The sequence below is a fragment of the Coregonus clupeaformis genome, chromosome 25, assembly GCF_020615455.1.
Source record: "Coregonus clupeaformis isolate EN_2021a chromosome 25, ASM2061545v1, whole genome shotgun sequence".
Taxonomy (NCBI): Eukaryota; Metazoa; Chordata; class Actinopteri; order Salmoniformes; family Salmonidae; genus Coregonus; species Coregonus clupeaformis.
Window position 1 is genome coordinate 26,026,888 of NC_059216.1, and position 17,303 is coordinate 26,044,190.

Here is a 17,303-nt window from a genome sequence, read left to right on the forward strand (position 1 = left end):
CACACAGTATGTATGAGATGGCTCTGTCCTCAATGTCAGCAAGACAAAGGAGCTGATCGTGGACTACAGGAAACGGAGGGCCGAGCACGCCCCCATTCACATCAAAGGGGTGTAGTAGAGCGGGTCGAGAGCTTCAAGTTCCTTGTGTCCACATCACTAAGGATCTATCATGATCCACACACACCAACACAGTCATGAAGAGGGCACGACAACACCTCTACCCCTCAGGAACCTGAAAAGATTTGACATGGGCCCCTCAGATCCTCAAAAAGTTATACAGCTGCAACATCGAGAGCATCTTGACTGGCTGCATCACCGCTTGGTATGGTAACTGCTTGGCATCCGACTGCAAGGCGCTACAGAGGGTAGTGCGTACGGCCCAGTACATCACTAGGGCCAAGCCCCCTGCCATCCAGGACCTCTATACCAGGTGGTGTCAGAGGAAGGCCTTAAAAATGGTCAAAGACTCCAGCCACCCAAGTGATAGACTGTTCTCTCTGCTACTGTACAGCAAGTGGTACCGATGCACCAAGTCTGGAACCAACAGGACCCTGAACAGCTTCTTCCCCGAAGCTATAAGACTGCTAAATAGTTAATTAAATAGTTAATCAAATAGCTACCCAGACTATCTGCCTTGACCCTTTTTGCGCTAACTGTTTTTGACTCATCACATACGCTGCTGCTACTGTTTATTATCTGTTTATTATTATTGTCTGTTTATTACCCTTTTTTGTTCCAGGTAGAACCCTTTTGGGTTCCATGTAGAACCCTTTCCACAGAGGTTTCTACATGGAACCTGAAAGAATTCTAACTCGAACCAAAAAGGGTTCTACCTGGAACCAAAAAGGGTTATCCTATGGGGATGGCTAAATAACCCTTTTGGATCCCTTTTTTCTAAGAGTGTACAGTCCCTGTGTGTTTGCATACTCAGGATGATAGAGGCTTGATTACCTGGGACAGCCTGCTTTAGGGAAAAAGCCTTCAAAATGACAGCAGTAGGTGAACTCTGTAGGTGAATCAAGCAAAATGATCTGGGCTGGATTACCACCCCTTCTTACCTCTGTGGGATTATGCAACTCAACTCGTCATAGCCTTTCATAATATTGCACTGTATGCAAATTGATGCTCACCATTTGACATGGTAACATCTGAGCTTGATTTGACAATAGTATGTGCTTCCTAAAAACATGGCAGTATTACCAAAGCCTATTTTCTGTCACCTATAGAGGTGGAATAATGTGATAAATGTGGATCCCAAACAGTGTTTAATCGTGTTGTCTTTATATTGTTTTTTTTTTAGATTTTGATACAAGCATACAGCTTTTGCCTTGGGCATATGACACATTTGACCCTATTTCTTGTTGAGAATAATAATTTGAGAGGCAGAGTATATACTGAAGCTGTCTCAGTGTGATATTTCTTGTTGAAGTATGGATACAGAATTGTTATATGCCTGCATTGTTTTGTAGTGTTTACAATTTGGCAAAGAATAACTCAAAATAGTTAACATTTTGACCCCTGCTCGCTGTTATTGGAATAATTCATTTTGTAAACCAGCTCTAAAGTTTGGGGTGAACCTCTGGTGAATAAGAGATGGTAATAGAATTTGTTAATAAATATACTGTAGCTGCTGTACATTAGTGATGGGGGGTCGATAGTTACATATCGGGATATTATTTCTGGCGATACCTCATGTCATATCGTTCGGACAATATCGTAATATTAGTTTTGCGCTAATTGGCTGTACCTGTACCAAAACTTTTTCATAGCTTGTTCTCCATCTTCTCTTTAAATAGGGAGCCAATTTGTTTTCAGCACTTTTATTTCCATAACTAATCAAAACTCATTTTCTCATGGCTCTCTCTTGTCCCTCTACAGAAGACATACGGTGAGCAATATGTTTAGAACATCGAAGCGCAATAAAGTCACAGTATCGAATCGCAATACATACAGATAGTGAGAATTACAATATATACAGTATCTTATCGGCACTAAGTGTGGTGATAATATCGTATAGTGAGGTCCCTGGCAATTCCCAGCCCTACTGTGCATACAGTATCTTGTTGTTGGTATGTTTGTTTGTTGAATATATTATCCAACCTAACATTTGAACACCCAGATTATAACATTTAAAAAATGCTCAGTGCATCCTTTATATAGAGCCTGTATGTTTTCATGGACAATGAGCTTGATTGAATCATTTCTCACTGGTACATTGCAGTCTTCCACCCATTATTCAGTAAGCATCTCTCGGCTTCAAAGGGAAATGATCTGAGGCTGTGTTTGCTTCTGTATCCAGGTGAAACAATAGCTTAAAGCAGGCTCCTGGGCTTCGTTGAATTTAAGCAGCTGTGCATCTTCAAACAACACTGTTTACTTGGTTCGTTGCCTAATCCAATATATATAAAACATTTGGAGTTAAGCTGTCTTTTTTTCCGAACAGGATTATTCCAGTCTGGAATTCCAATGGATTCCTAATGGAGGGAGAAATTATTTTGACACGTATATGACATAAATGGTTCAAACAACGAGGAGACGGAATAAAAATGAACTCGTTTAGGCAGATTTAGTTTTGGTCTCTTTGTCCGCCATGCTTTGTGTTCTTTTATTTTTTTCCGTCTTTCAGTTTGATTTGGAATTTGACGGAGAAGTCTGTCTCGTTGTGTGAAACGCTGTGAACTCTAAATTACATTTTTTCCCTCACTTGAAAGCAGTGTATTTATATCTGTCTGACTGTCAGTGGAGAATCAGTTATTTATTAAAAGCTCTCTGTTGAGAGTGATTGTGAGTGCCTTTCACTTTCAGGTGTAAATCATTTCCCAAACATCACTAATTATCTCTCAACTTCGAACAATGTTGGAATCTCCAGATATTCTGTAGAAAGTTGAGCCTTTTAAAAACAACACACCACTTATGAAAGTTACTAATTATAAGTCTGACTGAAGACATTTATGCTATTGCTATGAACCTTGAAGATAATCAATCAAAGGCAACACTGTGTAATTTCATAATCTTTTTTTAATAGGTTTAATTTAATTATTTTTAACAAAACGGCAAGCTTAAAAACTATCTTAGACATGGAAAAAGAATAGGAAGATAAGATGTGAGTGTTTTTCTTTTTACTTCCAGTATTACCCATCAAACTATGTATAATAGGCTTTGTGGGCCAGTTTCCCAGACCCAGATTAAGAATAATCCTGGACTAAGAAGAACTACATTTTTCATGAGCATGCTTTTTAGTCCAGGAGTCTGGCTCTGAGAATTCAAAGATAACCATACAACTGCAGGAAAATATAATTTTCTGATAAAAGCTTGAATCTGAGATTTTAGAATATCAAGTAAAAGGTAAATAAAAGTAATGCTCATGGTTACTGAGACCCATGCAATGCTATGAAACTGCATTTCATAGCACATGGTTTCGCTAGACATTTAAATGACACAAGAATATAAATAGAAACAGAAAGGCAAGGACTTACAATTCAATTACAAATCTGAAATACATTCTCAACACTGTCCATGTACTTACTACGCTACTGTCCCTCCTCCAAATCTCAGCTATGTCTGGAGTAATAGGAACAGGAACCAGTCACCTTTGGGAGTAATTCCGAAACTTTTCTAATTGCTCCTTACAGGGAAATCAAGAGTAGACAAAGTTTGAGGATATCATAAAACAACGAGTTAGGATCATCTGTAATCAGTTACCAGTGTTCTGGAGATGTTGTAGATAGCCATAAGATCCAGGTTAATTAGCCATGAAGCACTTTTGCAGATTTTGTTCTGTGTGGTTTGTCTTGCCAATAGATCCCCTTGTATGTTATCCTCTTCTGCTTTGAGATCTGGACGATGGGATTGAGATACTGAACTTGAACTCAGGCACTTTTTTGAAATTACAAGAGGTTGTAGGCTGCAGTATATACTTTTTACACACATTTGCCCATACATTCGTACATACTGTGAATAGTCATTTCTAAATTGTGCTTTTAAATTCACTATACATCTCATCTCAAGGCATTGCAGTTAATATGCAGAAGTTTACGTTTGATTACTTACTTGGCACAGTCCTGAAGGAGAGGGCCACACAAAAAGCGGTCTATTCAATCGAAGATCTAAAGCTCAGTAAATGCTATATACATTTAGATAAATTTTAGAACACCAATAATATTTTCTCCCATAGTACCATTTTAAATGCACTTTGTAATACTATATCATGTCGTATGCAATTCACATTTGTGATCATATTTGATGCTACCCCTTACTTCACCAAATACCTACCTCCAGAAAACATCATTTAATTTACTTGGATTCTTGATACTCCTGAGAAGATTTCTCTCAGCAACACTAACAAGAACTCTAAGATTTACCATTTTGATAGTGCCAAAAAGCAGGTAAACTTCCAAAAACGGTTGCCTCCTTTTCTATCACTGTACGTACAATAGAATAATGATGTAAAGTAACAGGGTCCAAAATTTATTTACCAGTAAATAGAAATCAGAACACGACAATAAATAGTATAGAATCATCATAAACTCAGGTTGACTTGCACGTTGCTACCACCTACCCATTAAACACACTCAGTTCAAAGTATTTTTCTGTAAACATAATTTTTTAACAATATGATAGTACTCATGTAAAAAGAGTTGTGGCTAAACTATCAATTTGATCATACTGTACATGCCTCTTCTCCAGTCTACAGTTTCAATGTCATCTGTCCATTCTGAGGCTATGATTATCATGCTTATCCCTTTTAACATCAAAATGTTTACCAGGCCTTTTTTTTTTACTTTCTCCTTGTCTTGGCACCTGTGAAAGCTGGATCTCGAGAGCTGACTTACCAAGTGGCTCCCGCTAGCCTCATGCATATTTACAGGTTAAAAGGTCAAAGTAGTATCAGAGACTCGGGATGATACTGACGGCCCCGGACAAAGGCCCCATAGGAACGGGCCAGTCTCCATAGACATAGTCTCAACACTGCTCGATGACGCTGCCGTAGGTTACATGTGTCGCGGTAATCACACAGTCTTAGATCCCTTTGAACATTGGGAAAGTCGATCGACAACACGGCGCCACCTCGGCACAGACCCAACTCCCAGCCAAATAACATGGCTGCAGCCGGTAGGCCTGCTGTGCTGTTCAATGCAAACGATGGGAATGTATTTTTATCACAGTCACAGCGTGGTGTAGATGTAGACAAAGATGATGACTACCAGGTTGAGAATGGTGCCGATGATCCCAAGCATGGCCAGAATGGACTCCTCTGTACCTTCCTTGTCTTGCATTCCTCTTTCTTCATCACAGATTGCAGTATTTACCATTTTCCCAGTAAAGGTCTGCAGTTTCCCTCTCAGACCAGTCTGGAAAAGAATGGAAACACAAAATCAATCAATGCATCAACAAAAAGGTCAAATAGGGGATGCTTATATTTGTCCTGTTTCAAACATGTTTAAGTGTGTAACCTGTACAAGTGTGTGGTGTGAAATGGACATATATTTTTTGCATATCACACTCCCCCTGTGACATCCTCGGAGAGGGGGGTCACAGCCAGGGATTTGTCTGTTATACGTTGGCAACTAAGACATGGTTGTAGCAAGCCATAAGGAACATGCACACATAGATCAACTGACTTTTGGAAATTATTTGGAGCAGAGAAACTAATATGTGATTAGAAAACTGTAAGAGGCTTGAAAATAAACAATAGGCTATACAAAAAAAGAAGCGCATCTCAGCGGATTGCCCAAGATGATTGAACTGACACACTAGCTGCCCCTCTGCCATGGCTCACGGGATGAAATTACTCGCCACGCTTGCATTTTTGTCTCTATATGGCTTATGGTTTATGAGGCGTATATTAGCCGGGTCTGTGATGCCTGTTGTCAGCCCACAGTAGGAGAAGCCTGGGCAGGTTGGCTTCCGGACATGACCCAGAGGACCAAAGCTAGCTCCTCTAACAGTTCAGTGGTTTTAATGTGTACACTTGTAACTGGAAAAGCATGAAAACTCATGTACAGTAAAAATAGAAAGACCTGCTATAAAACAAAATCTCTTTATGCATTGCTTAAAATCTTGAACCTAGTTTTTGATTGATCTGTATTATGGTATACTATATATACAAAAGTATGTGGACACCCCTTCAAATTAGTGGATTCGGCTATTTCAGCCACACCCGTTGCTGACAGGTGTATAAAATCGAGCACACAGCCATGCAATCTCCAGAGATAAACATTAGCAATAGAATGGCATTACTGAAGAGCTCAGTGACTTTCAACGTGGCACCGTCATAGGATGCCACCTTTCCAACAAGTCAGTTCGTCAAATTTTTGCCTGCTAGAGCTGCCCCGGTCAACTGTAAGTGCTGTTATTGTGAAGTGGAAATGTCTAGGAGCAACAACGGCTCAGCCGCGAAGTGGTAGGCCACACAAGTTCACAGAACGGGACCGCAGAGTGCTGAAGTGTGTAGGGCGTAAAAATCGTCTGTCCTCGGTTGCAACACGCACTACCGAGTTCCAAACTGCCTCTGGAAGCAACGTCAGCACAATAACTGTTTGTCGGGAGCTTCATGAAAAGGGTTTCCATGGCCGAGCAGCCGCACACAAGCCTAAGATCACCATGCGCAATGCCAAGCGTCGGCTGGAGTGGTGTACAGCTCGCTGCCATTGGACTCTGGAGCAGTGGAAATGCGTTCTCTGGAGTGATGAATCACACTTCACCATCTGGCAGTCCGACGGACGACTCTGGGTTTGGCGTATGCCAGGAGAACTCTACCTGCCCCAATGCATAGTGCCAACTGTAAAGTTTTGGTGAAGGAGGAATAATGGTCTGGGGCTGTTTTTATGGTTCGGGCTAGGCCCCTTTAGCTCCAGTGAAGGGAAATCTTAACGCTACAGCATACAATTAAATTCTAGACTATTCTGTGCTTCCAACTTTGTGGCAACAGTTTGGGGAAGGCCCTTTCCTGTTTCAGCATGACAATGCCCCTGTGAACAATAAGAGGTCCATACAGAAATTGTTTTTTGAGATCGGTGTAGAAGAACTTGACTGGCCTGCACGGAGCCCTGACCTCAACCCCATCGAACACCTTTGGGATGAATTGGAATGCCGACTGCGATCCAGGCCTAATCGCCCAACATCAGTGCCCGACCTCACTAATGCTCTTGGGGCTGAATGGAAGCAAATCCCCGCAGCAATGTTCCAACATCTAGTGCAAAGCCTTCCCAGAAGAATGGAGGATGTTATAGCAGCAAAGGGGGGGCCAACTCCACATTAATACCCATGATGTTCGACGAGCAGGTGTCCACATACTTTTGGTCATTTAGTGGATGTCCCATGGAGAGCAGCTAGCATAACCCACTGTCAGTTGCAATCCATTTGTTGGCAATATCATTGCTTCTCTGGCTCACCTCATCAATAATTAAAACAAAATCAAATGGATTGAAGGATAGGTTAATGATAGGACAAACACATTCTCCTTTCAGTTCCCTGGTAGACAATTTCCCAGTGGGGCTTTGAGCAAACGCACCACAGTCTGAATTGAATACATATGAGGGCAAACCCCCATAAGTAAGAGTTTAACATTCAGCTGGTGTCTGCTCCCCATCCATCACAATGTCTACAAAACAAAATATAGTTCATCTGCTGTGCCTGATGATGAATCCAATTTCACACGATTGTTTGCTATAATTAACATCTGCGACATCCAGATTATTAAGGCTCATTTGCAAATCTTCCATTGGTGTAATTCAAATTTGTGTAACCTTTGGAACAGGTCTGCATGAGGAGAGATTTTGTTATGTCCTTGTATTTTTTCCTTTATGTTTCCTTGCTTCACTTCTTCCTCAAAGAGTTTGGCAGAGGAAAATGTCCTGTTAGAATCATGACATTTATTACACTATTATACAGTCTAGTGAGTGTCTGTGGAGTGAGTAGGGTGAGAGGTGAGTGTGAGAGGTTTGACCAGGTATTATAAGGGAACCAACCTGAGGAAAAGGGAGCTCCTGAGCCTCTGGTTAATGGACCTTTCAACTTGACCATTCAACTTGAAGTGGGACAAGTTATACTGTATGTCAAGTATGGTAACATATTGTGGCATCTGTGATCTAATGGGGCAGATTGGGACAAGCAAGAGGTACTGTTATGATGATTCACCATTTTCGATTCAAACAATGCAGAACTATTAACCAATCATTACTTCATCAATTACTCATTTCGGAAGCATGTTTTATCCAGCAAATGTCACTTGGGTAAGCATAGGCTAATTAAATTAAGTGATGGCAAGCGTCGGCTGGAGTGGTGTTAAGCTCGCTGCCATTGGACTCTGGAGCAGTGGAAATGCGTTCTCTGGAGTGATGAATCACGCTTCACCATCTGGCAGTCCGACGGACGACTCTGGGTTTGGTGTATGCCAGGAGAACGCTACCTGCCCCAATGCATAGTGCCAACTCTAAAGTGATGGACAACAGTTAAAATCCAACTTGAAATCAAGTGTCTTCAGATATGAACATCATTTGTTATCTTAATGTTTTGTATTCAAGCATATTCCTGGAAAGAGCAAGCCAACCGATCCATTCTAGTGGGCCAAGTTATTTCTTTACCTGAGATCTCTAACAATGGGCTGTGATTGCTCGTCTTGGGGAATGCTATAAACAGGGCTTCCCTCGAACTGAATGGCACTCATTGTGCAGTATGCTGCTGGATGGGCCCTCATGCATGAAGACGCCTGCTCACTGCTGATACAAACTGCACTTGGGAGAGAGAGATATGGAATCCCTGCCAAAACTGGGAGCAGAGAAACAGCTTTACTACAGAGAGCAGCTGTTCGTCTCAAACAAATGCTCTGGAGTCCGTCCAGACAAACCTCCACTGTGCTAGCTGGCCGGTCCAAACCTCATGCTTTACAAAAGGAAAGGTGTGTGGCAAGCAGTGACATTTGGCCTATACAATGCACCCTACTCAATGGCCACATGGGTACTGTATGTCATCTTCGCTTTGTTTTACACCTGAGCTCATCAATACTTCTCCCTAGGTTATGTCTTTGTCCTGGGTATATCCTGATTGTTTGAGTACCAGGTACATAATGGCCCTGAAGTTTGGAATTGAAAGATAAGACACCAGCTCAAAGTGATTTTCAAACAAACAATTAAGGTTAGATTTTTTTTGTGGTGTACTTTGTACTTAAGTAGTCACTTTTGTAAGCTTGCAGTAAGAAAACTGCACCAAATTACAGATTCCTGGTTGCACTAAGCACAGTTAATTGCTGAAGACTTCCAAAGTAAAATACTTGTGGCTTGAGGATGCATAAAAAAAGCCATGTGCATATCATGAAATGCAGTCCATTATTATTAGTTATCATTATGCAAAAAATTATCCAGTTACAGTCCAAATACTGTATGATATTTCACAGGAAATATGTGATTTCTAAAGTACAGACTTTTGTTCAATTAAGCGTTTACTTTTAAGGTCATATACTGGTTTAAAAAGTAATGATTCACACCTGGTTCCTGGATTTTAGAGCAAAAGCCGGAAGCGTGGCCGAGATAAAAAGAGCATTGCCATGGAAAGAAGGAAATGTTCATACCTGGAACAACACATCCAGGCTCTCCAGCTACACCTAATCGGGTTTAGCATTTGCAGATCAGTGAAGAGTAAAACCTTTTGCCTCTTGAATAATTCTGAGCATATCAAACATTCCCAGATGCTAACTGGGTCTGACAGGCAGTGTTGCTTTTGGCATTGTTTTATATTTGGAATTAAAACAACAACCCCCCACTCATTCACACACACACCACCCACCACACACACACACACACACACACACAGAGGCGTCATGCCCATAGGGGGCACAGGGACACGTGCCCCCTCAGATTTGTCCTAAAAAATATATTTATTTTTCTTAAAACATTTTGTTGTTGTTGTTTCTCTGTAATACTACTATCCACCTAGCAATTTTATGAAGTTGGCTTTAGCTAGCCCAGATAGATTCCGAATCTCCCATCCTCATAATTATACTGAACAAAAATATAAACGCAACATGTAAAGTGTTGGTTCCATGTTTCATGAGCTGAAATATAAGATCCCAGAAATGTCCATACACACAAAAAGCTTATTTCTCTCAAATGTTGTGCACAAATTTGTTTACATCCCTGTTAGTGAGCATTTCTCCTTTCCATGATAATCCATCCACCTGACAGGTGTGGCATATCAAGGTGATTAAACAGCATGATCATTACACAGGTGCACCTTGTTCTTGGGACAATAAAAGGACACTCTAAAATGTGCAGTTTGTCACACAACACAATGTCACAGATGTCTCAAGTTTTGAGGGAGCGTTGAATTGGCATGCTGACTGCAGAAATGTCCCCCAGAGCTGTTGCCAGAGAATTGAATGTTCATTTCTAAGCCGGTTCCAACGTCGTTTTAGAGAATTTGGCAGTACATCCAACCGGCCTCACAACCGCAGACCATGTGCCCTTTTGTGGGGAAAAGACTCATTTTGATTGGCTGGGCCTGGCTCCCCAGTGGGTTGGCCTATGCCCGCCCAGGCCCACCCATGGCTGCGCCCCTGTCCAATCATGTGAAATCCATAGATTAGGGCCTAATTTATTTATTTAAATTGACTGATTTCCTTATATGAACTGTAACTCAGTAAAATCGTTGAAATTATTGCATGTTGCATATTTATTTTTGTTCAGTAGCTACCAAGAAGCCATTTCAGGCTAACAATCAAGTTAGATTAGCTAGCTTGTCTAACTATCTTAGCTGGCATGCCTACTGGCAAGGTTGGTAGACTTTAGAAAAGCAAGCAATAACTAATTGTACTGAATAAGACTCACATTCCTTTAGTTATTTTACCTAGATTTTAGCAGAGATGCAGAGAATCATATTTAGTTTCTTTAAAAAAAAGAAACACCAGTCAGGAGGATACAGACAGCATATCTAAGAGGTATGCTTAGATATGCAGAAAAATTGACATTTCTTAAAAAAAAAAAGCTGTTTCAGGTGTTTGAAAAATGCTAAATTCTCCAACCTCCGGCCACACATACACACACATACATACAGTACATAAACATACATACAGTACATAAACAAACATATGTACACGCATTCACGCTTGCACAACCCCGCACACACATGAAGCACATTTCATCTTTTTTTTTAGAGATTTTCTTGATTTACTGTTTACGGTTGACCACCCAGTTATTAAGACTGCTATTGCCTTTTTTATTTTACAAAGCAACACGACACATATCGATCTTGACCCAATTTTATATTATCTCTGCTAATTGAAAACTAGCAACAAAGAAAAATAAAGAGTTTGTAATACATTCTATTCTAATGTATCATGTACACTAAAGTACATCTAGCACTAAATTTCAATAATTTGAAAATTCCCATGGTGAAGTTGGGGCATGGTGAAGGAACAATATCCCAATATCCTTGAGGAAAAGTTAAATATCTGATTTTACATAGAATTTCATATTCTAAAGAAGAGGTGCAATTATCATAAACACTGTTTAACTATTTTTTTTTTTTTACAGGAGACAGAACAGGAATACTTTTTATGAATCTGAAATCTCAGCTTTGTTCTTTACCTCCAGACATGAATAAATCAACACCTTACCTGAAAAGATTCAAACCATATTATTTCCATAACTATCGTTTTCAACATTTTCCTCTAGACAGAAATTGATATTATTAAGAAAATAAAAACTAATAACTAATAATTTGCCTAGTTAAACTGCAAAATGACAATACAACCCATGATGAAAAATCTTGGCTACTGATACGTCTCTGTAACACTGTTGTATAAAATATGAAAATCTGTTGCTGTCAACAAGCAGATAGATACAAGTCCCCACAGTGGACTGTCACCTGGACCTATGGTAACCCCAGTTGACTGCATATGAATCAGGGTGAGAATTTTGCAGATAACTTACCTTGCAGAGCATCAGGAGGAACATAGCATTGGACATGCTGGAGGGGTTGTTCGTCTTTCTGTAGTGCACAGACGTCCCTGGCAACTAAGGGAAAAGTCGCCACCTCTCATCCTCTGGCAGTGGAGAGGCACGGCATCCGAGGGAGAGGGCTGTCTCGTCTTCCAGGCTGTCCAATTCGAGGGCTTCTTTCGTCGGATGTTGTATCCCGCGGCAGTTGAGCGTTTCCTCCCCAAGTTGCATCTCACTAGTGACCAAGTTCGCTCTGTGGTCAGTTTCTCCTTCTCAGCCTTGTTGAGCCGGAGCTGGAGCAGTAGTGCTCTCCTCTTCTCCTCTCCACTCCTTTTCTGATGGGAAGATGATGTCAGGTTGAAGTGGGGAGTCAGATGATGAGCAGGTGAGGAGGGAAGCGGTTTCATCTGTATAATTCCATCTCCCTTCTCTTTGCTTTGCAAACCCCAGTTGATTCCACCAAAGACTTTAGTCCTCTTTCTCACATCAGAGTACTGTACACATCAACCTGCAACTAAACTCTCCTTTTTAAAAGACTCATTCACACTGTCAAACTTTGGCTCGTGCAGCGTAGCAATTTCAAACATTTTCAGCTGATGTCCTGTCCTGGCTTTTCAATTTTAAGGTAATAAAAATAATTAAATCAAGCAACAACGTCTGATTTCAGACAGTGGATTCCACCCGGGAAATGATTAGCAACCTAACCAGGCTTTTCCTGTTCCTCTGCTCCAGTGGCTGAGTGTTTCCCTTGCTGTCTACTGAACAGTGTGTGTTTGAGCTGGACGGCTATAAGAGCGGGCGCTGTGAGCAAGGGACTCAGTCTCATATTCACGCTGATGCGGTCGTAGCGGTTGCCATGCTCTAGAGACAAGAGGCTTCCCCTGCTCCTTCTCCCGCACATACAGTATTAATGCAGCCGGGGTTGCCTGGCAACCAGCTCAGGGGAGCCACATTTACGCCTGGCGACAAAAAGCGTTCGTGACAGACAGGGGCCGAGATGAGAGGTGAGGGTTTCCTCCACACAGTCTTCCCTATTGTTTTGGAGGGGAGTGAGTGTGTGCGTACGTGTGTACGTGCATGTGTGTGTTTGTGTTTGTGTGCATAATTTACATACTCTGGGATCAGCTGTCAGTCTGACCAAGGCAGGAGTGTGTGTGTGTGTGTGGGTGTGTGTGTCACAATTACGGCTGCGTGGACAGACAGGATTATGGTCCTCTCACAGCCTCAGAGACATCACAATAGAGTACTGAGCCCTCCTGTCCATTCCCCACAACAGGCTCCGCTGTAAAAGACCAGAGCCAGTAATAGCTGTGCTGATTGAACATGAAATCCATCAGGATGTAACATTCCAAAACCAACACCAGGACAACCCCAACAACCCCTATGAAAGTCCACCATCCCCTCCCCTACACTCCCATTGCTCCACTCGTCCCACTTCGTCTCTAGTTGGAGACAGATACACGTGAGCTCATAACATAATGGGAGCACAAGACCAAGGGGACTTCTGGCTCCGTATCTTATACATTGTGACACTAAATGTGAATCAGCTAGACAGTATCCCCCTTTCCCATAAAGGAAGAGGCAGATTCACACTGTCAATGCATTTACATTTTAGTAGACGCACTTATCCAGAGAAACTTACAGTCAGTGCATACATTATTTTTATTTTTTCATACTGGACCCCTGTGGGAATCAAACCCACAACCCTGCAAACGCCATGCTCTACCAACTGAGCTACATCCCTGCCGGCCATTCCCTCCCCTACCCTGGGCCAATTGTGCGCCGCCCCATGGGTCTCCCAGTCGCGGCCGGCTACGACAGAGCCTGGATTCAAACCAGGATCTCTAGTGGCACAGCTAGCACTGCGATGCAGTGCCTTAGACCACTGCGTCACTCGGGAGTTGCATCTGGAATGCATCTGCTGTATTCATATTACAGGAATGCATCTGCTGTATTCATATTACAGTCCCTTCAGTGATGAATATACAGTGTATCTGTCCTTACAGTATAATGGAAAAGTAAACTAACGCATATTAAAAGCCTTTGGTTTTGGACTTTCGAGGTCAGTCTTGTGGTTTTGATCACCAATAAAACATGTAAAATGTATTAACAAATAACATTTATGTTATTTCAACTCTTATTGTACATGTGTGATCAAAAAGGAGTGTATGGAGGGTGAGTACCAGAGGGAATTGAAAGTCCCAGCCATCATTCATCACTATACTGTGAAAATGCTGTGCTACACATCCCCACACTGCAACACACAAACAGTACAGGTGGACACTAGACAACAGTATCAAACCCCCAAACTGTTCAGATCAAAACCCCAAAAGGATGAAGCTGCTATAGCCTACAGAAATCTGTTCTCAGTTTAGCTTTTTTTCCAACCTTGGTAGAGCTTTTCCTGTTGACTGGTATGTTTTTATGGTAGTTTTTGATTAATGTTGTCTCTACATCACTGATCAAACTCTTCTTTCTGCTCCATAAAGTTGATACAAATTAGATAACTTCATAGTCCATGTTTAGTGATCCCTGGCATGATTAGATTTATATTGCACAAACTGTATGTCCACATTTTTTACATGGACGATATTTCATTATGTTGTGGGTGATGGTAATGGAAATGTTTGGAAGGGAAACAAATTGGTTTAAGCTTGATGTTGATTTGTACATTAAATGGCCTGGAATGGACAGCAATAAAAATGGAAATGTAAAGAAAACATTCCCTCCGACTGAAATCGTTGGTGTGCATAATCCCTTCCTGCCTTCGATTAATTTACTTAGAGTATCCCTATCCGAAGGGACATTTATAATGCTTAATCAGACAGTACATCTAATTTATTTCTGTCATCTGATAACCAAATCACAGAATACAGCCTGATAAGACAATCATACCCCCTTACTAGATTTCTTTCCGCTTTTCTCAATGGCCTCACACATACTGTGCTACATAGGGTATGCTGGTCAGCTACATATTACTCCAGCAATGTAAGCAACAAAACAGTTTGTTGACCATTACATTTACAGTGCTTTCCCCCATAGTGTGAGTAGGTAGGCAATGCTTTCCCAGTGGTGTATAGTACTTAAGTAAATTACTTTAAAGTACTACTTAAGGAGTTTTTTGTGGTATTGTCACGGATTTAGCCGAGTCTGCCCCTCCTCCTTGTTCTGGCAGGCTTCGGCGTTCGTCGTAGTAGGCAGAGCACTGGTGAACCGTTTCAGGTGAGGAGGCACCCAACTCACCCAGAGCTCCCTGTTGTGCATATGTGTATAAATGTTGTATTTCCCGAGTTTTCTTCTCATTCCCAGCATAAGGCGCTAGTAGATTCAGGCGCAGCTGGGAACTTTATTGATCGTCAGTTTACCCGTAGGTTAGGGATTCCTATTGTGCCAGTTGATGTGCCCTTCCCTATACATGCCCTAGATAGTCACCCTTTAGGGTCAGGTCTGATTAGGGAGGTCACAGCGCCACTCTGGATGAAGACGCAGGAGGGGCATGAGAAAATAATGAGTCTATATCTGATTGATTCTCCTGCGTTTCCAGTGGTTTTGGGGCTTCCCTGGTTAACGTGTTTCCCTGGTTAACGTGCCACTATTTCATGGCAACAGAGGGCTCTCAAGGGATGGTCAAGTCAGTGCTTGGGGAGGTGTGTAGGTGTTTCCGTAGGGGCAACTACGGTGGAAAGTCCAAACCAGGTTCCCACCATGCACATTCCGTCTGAATATGCCGATTTGGCTCTCGCCTTCTGTAAAAAGAAGGCGACTCAATTACCACCCCAACAGGGGGATTGTGCGATAAACCTCCAGGTAGGCGCTGCGCTTCCCCGGAGTCATATGTCACCGAATCTCTGAGACAAGGATACATTCGGCCGTCCACTTCCCCTGTGTCATTGAGTTTCTTTTTTGTGAAGAAGAAGGATGGTGGCTTACGCCCGTGCATTGACTACCGTGGTCTAAATCAGATCACTGTAAAATACAGCTATCCATTACTTCTGATTGCGAGCATGACGGAGTCATTGCACAGAGCACGCTTCTTCACGAAATTGGATCTCAGGAGCGCGTACAACCTGGTGCGTATCCGGGAGGGAGTTGAGTGGAAGACGGCATTTAGTACCACCTCGGGGCACTATGAGTACCTCGTCATGCCATATGGTTTGATTAATGCTCCTTCAGTCTTCCAAACTTTTGTTGATGAGATTTTCAGGGACCTGCATGGACAGGGTGTAGTGGTGTATATTGATGACATTCTCATATACTCCGCTATACGGGCTGAGCATGTGTCCCTGGTGCGTCAGGTGCTTGGTTGACTGTTGGAGCATGACCTGTATGTGAAGGCGGAGAAATGTCTGTTCTTCCAAGAGTCCATCTCCTTCCTAGGACACCGCCTGTCCGCGTCAGGTGTGGAGATGGAGACGGACCGCATTTCGGCCATGCGTAATTGGCCGACTCCAACCACGGTGAAGGAGGTGCAGCGATTTTTGGGTTTTGCCAATTACTACCGGAGGTTTATCCGGGGCTTTGGTCAGGTAGCGGCTCCCATTACCTCCTTGCTAAAGGGAGGACCGGTGCATCTACAGGGCTTTTGGGAACCTGTTTACTTCAGCTCCGGTGCTGGCTCATCTGGATCCTTCCTTGGCATTCCAGGTTGAGGTGGACGTGTCTGAGGCTGGGATTGGAGCTGTACTGTCTCAGCGCTCGGGTACGCCACCAAAACTCCGCCCCTGTGCTTTCTTTTCTAAGAAGCTCAGTCCGGCGGAGCGCAACTATGATGTGGGGGACCGGGAGCTGTTAGCTGTGGTTAAAGCTCTGAAAGTGTGAAGGCATTGGCTTGAGGGGGCTAAACACCCTTTTCTCATTTTGACTGACCATCGTAATCTGGAGTACATCTGGGCGGCGAGGAGGCTGAACCCTCGTCAGGCAAGGTGGGCCATGTTCTTCACTCGTTTTGTGTTTACTCTCTGGTGGCACCGGTAGTGTGGGAGGTTGACTCGGACATCGAGCGGGCGTTACGTACCGAGCCCACTCCCCCCCAGTGTCCAGAGGGTCGGATGTACGTGCCGCTCGAGGTTCGTGATCGATTGATCTATTGGGCTCACACGTCACCCTCCTCTGGTCATCCTGGCATCGGTCGGACAGTGCACTGTCTTAGTGGGAAGTACTGGTGGCCCACTTTAGCCAAGGACGTGAGAGTTTAGGTTTCCTCCTGCTCGGTGTGCGCCCAGTGTAAGGCACCTAGACACCTGCCCAGAGGGAAATTACAACCCCTACCCGTTCCACAACGGCCGTGGTCCCACCTATCGGTGGATTTTGTGACGGACCTTCCCCCCTCACAAGGGAACACCACGATCCTGGTCGTTGTGGATCGGT